This window comes from Pyxicephalus adspersus, chromosome 6 (genome assembly GCF_032062135.1).
Source record: "Pyxicephalus adspersus chromosome 6, UCB_Pads_2.0, whole genome shotgun sequence".
Lineage (NCBI taxonomy): Eukaryota > Metazoa > Chordata > Amphibia > Anura > Pyxicephalidae > Pyxicephalus > Pyxicephalus adspersus.
Window position 1 is genome coordinate 44,341,288 of NC_092863.1, and position 8,611 is coordinate 44,349,898.

At 38.8% G+C, this 8,611-nt stretch overlaps 2 long non-coding RNA genes across 2 annotated transcripts; one reads left to right on the forward strand and one right to left on the reverse strand.

Moving 5' to 3' along the window:
• Positions 1-3,543: 3,543 nt before the first annotated feature.
• Positions 3,544-4,430, reverse strand: LOC140333667 (uncharacterized). The gene is made up of 2 exons (XR_011921413.1): positions 4,305-4,430; positions 3,544-3,714 (listed from the first exon to the last, which is right to left on the reverse strand). It is a non-coding gene; the product is annotated as an uncharacterized lncRNA (long non-coding RNA).
• A 1,195-nt stretch (positions 4,431-5,625) lies between these two features.
• On the forward strand, positions 5,626-8,569 carry LOC140333668 (uncharacterized). The gene is made up of 2 exons (XR_011921414.1): positions 5,626-5,764; positions 7,632-8,569. It is a non-coding gene; the product is annotated as an uncharacterized lncRNA (long non-coding RNA).
• The last annotated feature ends 42 nt before the right edge of the window (positions 8,570-8,611 follow it).

Here is an 8,611-nt window from a genome sequence, read left to right on the forward strand (position 1 = left end):
GTATGATAGTCTGGTGGTCAGTAGGAAAAAAAGGCTCCTACATTGTTGGCCAGTGGGAAGAATGTCACTCTTATAGATAGTCAAAAAGGTCATTGGTGTCAGTTAAAATGACCTAAGAGTCAGAAATTGCTCATTATTCAAGAAACCCTCAGAAACCTCTGGAGAAACACTGATTTAAAGTATATTTTTTATTCATTCTGACAAAAGTGTTGACTGCTATTATTTCTCTTGTCTTGAAAACAGCACAACAACAATTTTTCTACTGGGAATAACACATGTGATTTACATGATATCAAGTGTGCTGATTTCAAATATGAACTCAGAATTAGCCTATCACATACAGATTTTAGGTTACAGGCGTGCTTTAGCTGTTCAATCGATCGGTAAATGGGTAATGTGTTTTTTCAATGGGAACATTATACCAGTTGCAGCTACCACTATGCCTGCTGCAGCCTCAGCTGAATCACGCCCCCTGGTGGCATGTATGTTTCAGCAGCGGCTGGGCACATCTGGGCAAGTCAGTGAGCTGACATCAGAAATAGGTATATAAGGCGAGATGGACCAAGGGCTTGTCTCTATCCATCTTATTGGATAGTACAGCTAGGCCTTAGTGAGTCTGTTTTGAGCTAAAGATGAGTAGGCACAGCTGTGTTAATAAACCGGACAATTTTTGCTACATTTGTGGCAAATATACCTGTGTGATCAACGCAAGAACCTAACCAAGAGGGTGAGATTTGCTTACAAGTATTACTATGGATGTGAAATTGGAGATCAGGAAAACCTGGGCACCTTATATCTGCTGTCAGGTGTGTTACCTTGGCCTAACACAATGGTTGAATGGGAAAAGGAATAAAATGCCTTTTGCTGTGCCTATGGTTTGGTGTGAGCCAAAAGACCATCACTCAGACTGCTACTTCTTTTACTGACAGTGACATGTCGGATGGAGAACAGGAGGATGATGTCAATGTTAATGAATGCTATGAACCCCAATTTGAAGAGGGTAAGCCACATTTATTAAGCCAATCAGATTTAGATGATCTAGTAAGGGACCTGTCTTTGTCAAAAGAGAAGTCTGAACTGTTAGCCTCCAGATTAAAGGAGTGGAATTTGCTACAAAAAGGAACGACAACTTCACACTTTCGTGATCGTTCCACAAAGTTCGCAGGTTATTAAAGGCTGGAAAACCACATTTGCTTCTGCACTGACGTGAGTGGTCTGATGATGGAGTTAGGTTGCGAATACATACCAGAGCAATGGAGAATGTTCATAGACTCGAGCAAAGCAAGTTTGAAAGCTGTATTGCTACATAAAGGTAACGAAAAACCTTCTGTTCCTCTTGCTCATCCTGAGGGAATGAAAGAGACATACGAATCCATTGAAGTCATTTTGAAAATGATTAAAGCGTACCTAAACTCAGTTTACACTTTCACTTTACATAAAAGGGTAGACAACCCTTTTATGATGAGTAAAAATTCTGTTTTTTTTTTTGTTTTTTTAAAAAGAGTGCAGCACCGTGCTCCCTAGTTGCAATGAATAGGAGTGCAAAGCCTTCCAGGTTACCTACGCCAGGCATCCCGGGAGGCTTTGGGTGCTCCTTCTGTGCATGCCTTGCGGACGGATGCCAGGACGACGTGGGACCTGATGGAAGAGACCCCCAGATAGATCGGACTGCCCTGCGGGATTGAAGGTAAGTGGATTTTTTTTTTGTTAAGTGGAACGTTTGTGGTGACCTGAAGGTGGTGGCACTCTCTCCTTGCCTGCATTTGGGATTTGCAAAATATATTATTATTGTTATTATTATTAATAATAATAAACAGGATTTATATAGTGCCAACATATTACGCAGCGCTGTACATTAAATAGGGTTTGCAAATGACAGACAAATACAGACAGTGATACAGGAGGAGAGGACCCTGCCCTGAAGAGCTTACAATCTAGTAGGTGGGGAAATGTACACACAATAGGATGGGAGATATGTAGTGGTGGGAAATAGTGATGGTTTCAAAAGACAGACGAAGATGGGTAGGCAAGTTTGAAAAAATGGGTTTTGAGCACTCTTTTAAATGAGCATAAAGTAGGAGCAAGCTGAATAGGATGAGGAAAACCATTCCAGAGAGTTGGGGCAGCTCTAGAAAAGTCTTGGAGCTGTGCGTGTGATGAGGTTATGAGTGAGGAAGTCATTAATAGGTCATTGGAGGAGCATAGAGAGCGGCTGGGGGAGCATTTTTTTACTAGGTCAGAAATGTAAGTGGGACTAGAACTGTGTAGGGCAGGGATAGGCAAACTCCGGCCATTAGGCCAGGTAAGACCTAGCCAGTAGTTTGTTCCGGTCTAAAGCCCCCCTGGTTGATCCGGCCGCCAGGGCTCGACAACCTGCGGCTCTTGAGCCTCTTTGTTATGCCTCCCTTCCCTAATTACCGCAGCTGGCATTAACACTTCCGCTGTCAGGGTAAGGGACATTTCAGGGACATTTCTAGTGGGGAGCGGAGCCATCAGCGCAGGACTTGAGAGAGTGTCCGGCCTAGTGTGCCTTCTTGACATCCTAAAATTTTCTAGTAGCCAAAAAAGTTTGCTGACCCCTGGTGTAGAGATTTGAAGGCCTGTGGATTTTCTGGATTTTCTGTGCCTGTGGAAAAGTCATGATGACAGCAACCATTACAAAGTGAAAGAATGGCCACCCAGACCTGAACACACTGTTGGCCAGTACAACGTGAAGCATAAATCACTCATTGATATACAGAAAGTTTACCTTCTGTCACTTCATAATAAACTTGGATTAATGAAAAATGTTGTCATTACAATGGATCGTGATGGTATGGGTTTTCAGTATCAGAAGGACAAGTTTGGAAACGTTATAACAGATGCTAAACTAAAAGCAGGCATTTTTGTTGGTCCCCGAATCCGCAATTTGATGCGTGATGCCACATTCAGAGACAAACTCAACCCACTTGAACTTGCTGCTTGGGATTAATTTGTGATAGTTGCACATAACTTTCTGGGCAACCAGTGAGCTGAAAACCATGCTGAACTCGTGAACAACATGCTAACAGCATACCATCAACTGCCAATTGTCACTTAAAATTAATTTCTTACATTCCCATGTGGACTTCTTCCCACAAAATTTGGGTGATGTGAGTGATGAACAAGGGGAGAAGTTCCACCAGGACATTTCTGTTATGGAAACAAGATATCAAGGCCGGTGCATCCCCAACACGAAAGGCGACTACTGCTGGTTTCTGCAACGGGAGACAGCGGAGAGCCACAAATGCAAAAGCAAGTGCCTGAAACACTTCTGAAGCATACATGTGTGGAACAAGGACTTAGGTGAATTATGTGTAATTCTATAAAACCACATTTTTGTAATGTTATGGAACTATGAGCCAAAAGTTAGTTATGTATGGAGATTACAGTAACTTAAGATCAGAATCGGACTTCAGGTTTGGATTCAGCGCACATAATTTAGTATAAAACACATGGATTAGACCAAGTAGCAGACAATATTTATTTTTTGTGATGCTGTGTTATAGATGCCAAAGACACTCATAATATGAGAAATTGTTTATTAGGTTCAGATAGTTTATTTAACTTTCAGAGTTTAACAGTATCTGTTTTTGTCCAGATCTTTGTAGGCTGGATTGTATGGAGCTTTGGAGAAGCAAATGGCAGCAGCCCTGTCACAATTGCAGATAAACTGAGCGCAGGAATCACTGTAAGCTGTAAAGAGACAATCAGACTTTTTACAAACATAGTTAAATCATCAAATAAGTATGTTAATTTATAACTGGGAGTTTGGGGCTAGAAATGTTTCTTAGAGCCCATTGAAAGCTAAATAAAATGAGCAAGAACTTTGTTTATTGTTAAACGGCATGCTGCTGTAGTTCCCCTCACTATTTCAAAATTCTCTTGATACTTTTTCTTTTCCTGCTTACATGTTTATTGTGTTCTGCTTCCTTTCATTTGTTTTTGTAGTTCGGGATTAAAAACCTATATACATAAAAAATTCCTCTTCTGTATATAACGTCATAGTTTGTACAAAAATGTAATTTTACTGTTAGGGATAATAGGACAATCAAATAATAAACGTAGGGCATTATATCTGTCTTAAAACAAAGCTAAATATTGTCTCGCTCCTTTTCGGCAAAAAATTTGCTTTACATATGTGAACAAGTAAACATTAAAACAAGATTGTGAAGAATTCTAGTACCAAAATAATTTATAACAGAACAGATTTGTTTGGAGTATCTGAAAAAAATGTCTTTACCTACAGCTAATTTATCTACTTATGAGTAAGCTGTCATACTTACAGGTACAAGTGATAGAAGTTCCAGAGCAGGTGAAGTCGTAGCTCTTTGTATATGGGTTATTTAAAAGACCGCTACAGCTTGACATAGACAAAGCTTGAGAGTAGCAGTTGTCATGGGTTTGGCAGCATCTGGATAAACAACAAGACAAGTCAAGTAAAGTAATGAGGAATGTACTGATAAGGGGATACTGGGTTGTGCAGTTTAAATTGATTTGTAAAAACTAACGTTAGTGTTGAGCTGTCCTTAAACGCTGCATGAAGCTTCCTAAAGAATGAACCACAAGCACACCACAGACTTAAAAAAAAAAGGTATTTAACCTCTCCTATTTTTTCAGTGATAACCATGGCTTTGGGTACTGGTTGGCAATGGTACCACTGGAAAAAATACCAGTTTGAGCAAGCCTCATGGGTTCATAATAATAGGCAGTCTTGTCAATTTCTGTTACAAATTACAATTTGTATCTGGTGCCTGCCGTGTTCACCTGTCCAATGTGTCTTTGGGGGTTCCACCTCCTCCTAGTCCACAGTAACAGCCATAGTTGTTATATTCTTGCAGGGGGGCACTGTTGGGGATGGCACATTTAATCAAACTGTGAAACTGCCATAGTGCCCGATTGTGAGGTGAGGCACAGGCACAGGAGACTGAAACACAATAATAAACACAATTTTGTTACAACATACATATATTTTTTGCATTTTATAATGTGATATTCCTCTAACACACACACTCTCACCACCAAAACATAAAACTTTTTTTAAAAGAATAAAAGTTTTTACCCAACTTTTCCTAAACCCCTCATACTACAATGTATATGGTGGTGTAGTGCCATCTATTGGACAATTGCACAGTAGCTGTTGGTAATGTTAAGTAATATAAAATGAATGTTTACTAAAACTTTATTTTATTACTTTTGCACCATTTTCCCTCTGAATATGCTAAAATATTTACTGGTAACAATAAGGCAAACACAAGCATATAGGTTGATTTTTCAGTAGAATGTTATTTTTTATTGCTGTATTCCCAATAAAGTGAAATTGATATCAAAATCCCCCTGATTCGCCACACCATTATTACTTTGAGGAGAAGAATTATCAGGGTGTGCCACTCACTGGTCTGCCACCCTCACTTCTCCAAAGAAATTAAAAGTGTTGTGGGTACAATGCATAACTAATAATTTGTCACTGGAACCAGTCATAATCATTTAAAAAATTGTTTCTAGTGACAATTGTCTATTCGATGTCTGTTGGCAGCATCAAAAAGTTTTTTTTCTTCCTCTAACAGTAGGGGAAAGTCTTTACACAGATGGCATTACTTTTAAGACAGAGGTGGGTAGGATAACTCTATGGATCATACAACAATAGGAGACATGTTTTCCTTGTATGTTATGGCAGATCATAGTACTAAAGATTTCTCCTATTTCTTTTCCTAGTGACATTCAATGTGACAAAAAAAGTGAAAAGGTAAGCTTATTTATTACAGCAAAAATAGCTGACTAAGGTTCTAATCCATCCATCCATCATCTCTACTATATATTATTTGTATCAACATTAAGGAACTTTATTTCTATCTTATTGCCCGGGGACAGGCGGATAGTAAGTTAGGGAAATCTCCCAAATGAGAACACATTTTTTAAATGTTTTCCTTTATCACAAATTTAAAAAAACACAGACAAGTCATGAGCTATACCAGGCACTGGCTTAGTCTCTGCTCAACCCACTTTCAGCAGTCTCCATTAGAGAATGCCTTATGAGGGAGTTCTTTTGCAGCAGATTACACAGCCTGGACAAGGTGGCCTAGGCCTCCATAGGAAAGCTATGGCTGGAGCAATGCAGGTATTGGCTGGATAGTAGAAGAATATACAGAAAGAAGACAGTAAACTGGCAGGGGTAGAAAAAAGCTGTGTTTTAATGGTGCTTTAAGGCTAATATGGAAAGGGTAATATGGAAAAACGGTTGAGAATATAGCTTGAGGCTTTCTTTAGGGGTAGTCAGAGCTCAATGTCAAAATCAAAAAGAACAAGAAAAACATAAGTGCGAATCAAAGAAAAGTCAGGGCATGTGGGGTATACGGTAAGTCATAAAATCGACAAAAAAGTCAAATCAGTTAGGGTTTTCAGCCATGAGCTAGCAAACACTGGCAGGCAATGTAAGAATTAAACAATTTCTTTTAAAATGCAGCCCTAACAGTCAGAATGTGTACTGAAGCCAGCTGACAAGCAGCTTTACCCCTCTAGGTGGACTTCATGCCTAAGGGCATAAAGGAATGCTGGCACACACATTTTAAAGGAGAATCTGGATTGCCTAAGGGGATGAATACACTGCAGCTAAGGTTTGGAATGGTCTCAAGAAATAAATACTTTGTGAATTTATTTTAGGCATGCAAGGCAACCCCCAAAGAATTAAAAAAAAAATCATAAAGCAATACTAAAGAGACTGTTCAGTGAACGTAACCTTGCCGAAATTTTGCTGCTAAGCATTGATTGACAGCATGGCCAAGCATGACCTTATACTGTTTTATTTCTTTCAAGCCCAATACAGTCAGCTCATGGTAACTGGGCATTAAACATTTACCTAAAATATCATACTAATGCAAATTTTTGGTAATGGTGCCTATTTTCAAGGCATCTTACCTGCCAGGAGAACAGCAAGGAATCGGAGCATCATGGTGATAGAAACTCGAACACTGTCTAACCTTGCCACCATTAAATAGTAAAAGGCTGACCTTCAAATTCTAGGGACTTTAAATTCTGAAAATAAACTGCTGCCAAGTGCACATTTTCTCAGTCTAGGTATGTCAGGTATTACCTTGAACTTGTTTTTAACTTTTACAAGAAGTTCAATATTTGCCGGGAACAGGCGATAACTTTGCCTGCCATGGCCACTCTATAAGATAAACATATATAAATATAATGTAGCTCCCAATTGTCCCTCGTTTAATTGGACGCTCTCTTCCTGTATATATATATATATATATATATATATATATACAGTATAATGATGAAAAATGTTATCTTTACACAGCTGGCATTACTTTTAGAACGTGGGTGGGTAAGGTAATTATATGAGCAATGCCAGATTACCTATAACTTGTTTTTTACTTACTATATTTGTCAAGAACATGTGATAGATAACTTTTGCCTGGCATGGACAGTCTATAAGATATACTGTATATATATAGTATCTATCTAATGATTTGTATCACACTAAAGTTAGAGGGAAATAAGGACTGAAAGTGTTGTAACCCTAAAAACAGCTATTTTAAACTCACTACACTGTGCACAATTATTGGGCATGTACGTATTTTGACCATATCATCATTTTTTTGCAGATATTCCAACTCCAAGCTGTATGAGCTCCAAGCTCATTGGGTTTAAGCATAGCAGGTGATGTGTATTGGTGTAATGAAGGAGGGTGTGGACTAAGAAGATCAACACGCTTTATCAAGGTGTGCGTAATTAATAGGCAGCTTCTTTTCCTCTGGCAAAATGAACCAAAAAATGGATTTATCTAACTTTCAGAGGGATGCAGCACTCTTGAAATTGCTAAAATATTGGGTCGTGATCACAGAACCATCAAATGTTTTGTTGCAAATAGTCAACAGGGTAGCAAGAAACGTGTTGAGAAAAAATGATGCAAATTAACTGCCAAAGATTTGAGAAGAATCAACATGAAGCTACCAGGAACCGATTATCCTCCAGTGCTGTCATATTCCAGAACTGCAACCTACCTGGAGTGGCCAGAAGTACAAGGTGTTCTAGTGCTCAGAAACATGGCCAAGGCAGGGAAGGCTGAAATCCGACTACCACTGAAATGTCAATGCTGGGCCAAGAAATATCTGAAGCTATCTTTCAAGACCATGAATTTTACGGAGGACAATACTCCATTGCATGCATCAAATTACTCCACTTTGTGCCTAGCCACTAAAGGACCTAAACATGGAAGAATAATGACAGGGCCCCCTTCCTCATCTGACTTAAACCCTATTGAGAACTTGTTGGTCCTATTTAAATGAGAGATTTACGGGAAGGAAACTTCCCTGAACAGTGTCTGGAAGGCTGTGGTTGCTGCTGCACAAAAAGTTGATCTTTAACAGATCAAGAAACTTAACATAAATGGAGGCTTAATACTTGTATTGAAAAAAAGGGTGGCTATATTGGTCACTGATTTTTTATTTTTTTTTAAATGTCAAAAAAGTTTATTTGTAAATTTTGATTTGTTTGCTTATTATTCTCATTTTACCAGATGAAAATAAACAAGATTGGAAAAGGTTTGTTTTTCATTTAGTTGCATAATAAATCTGCTCACTAA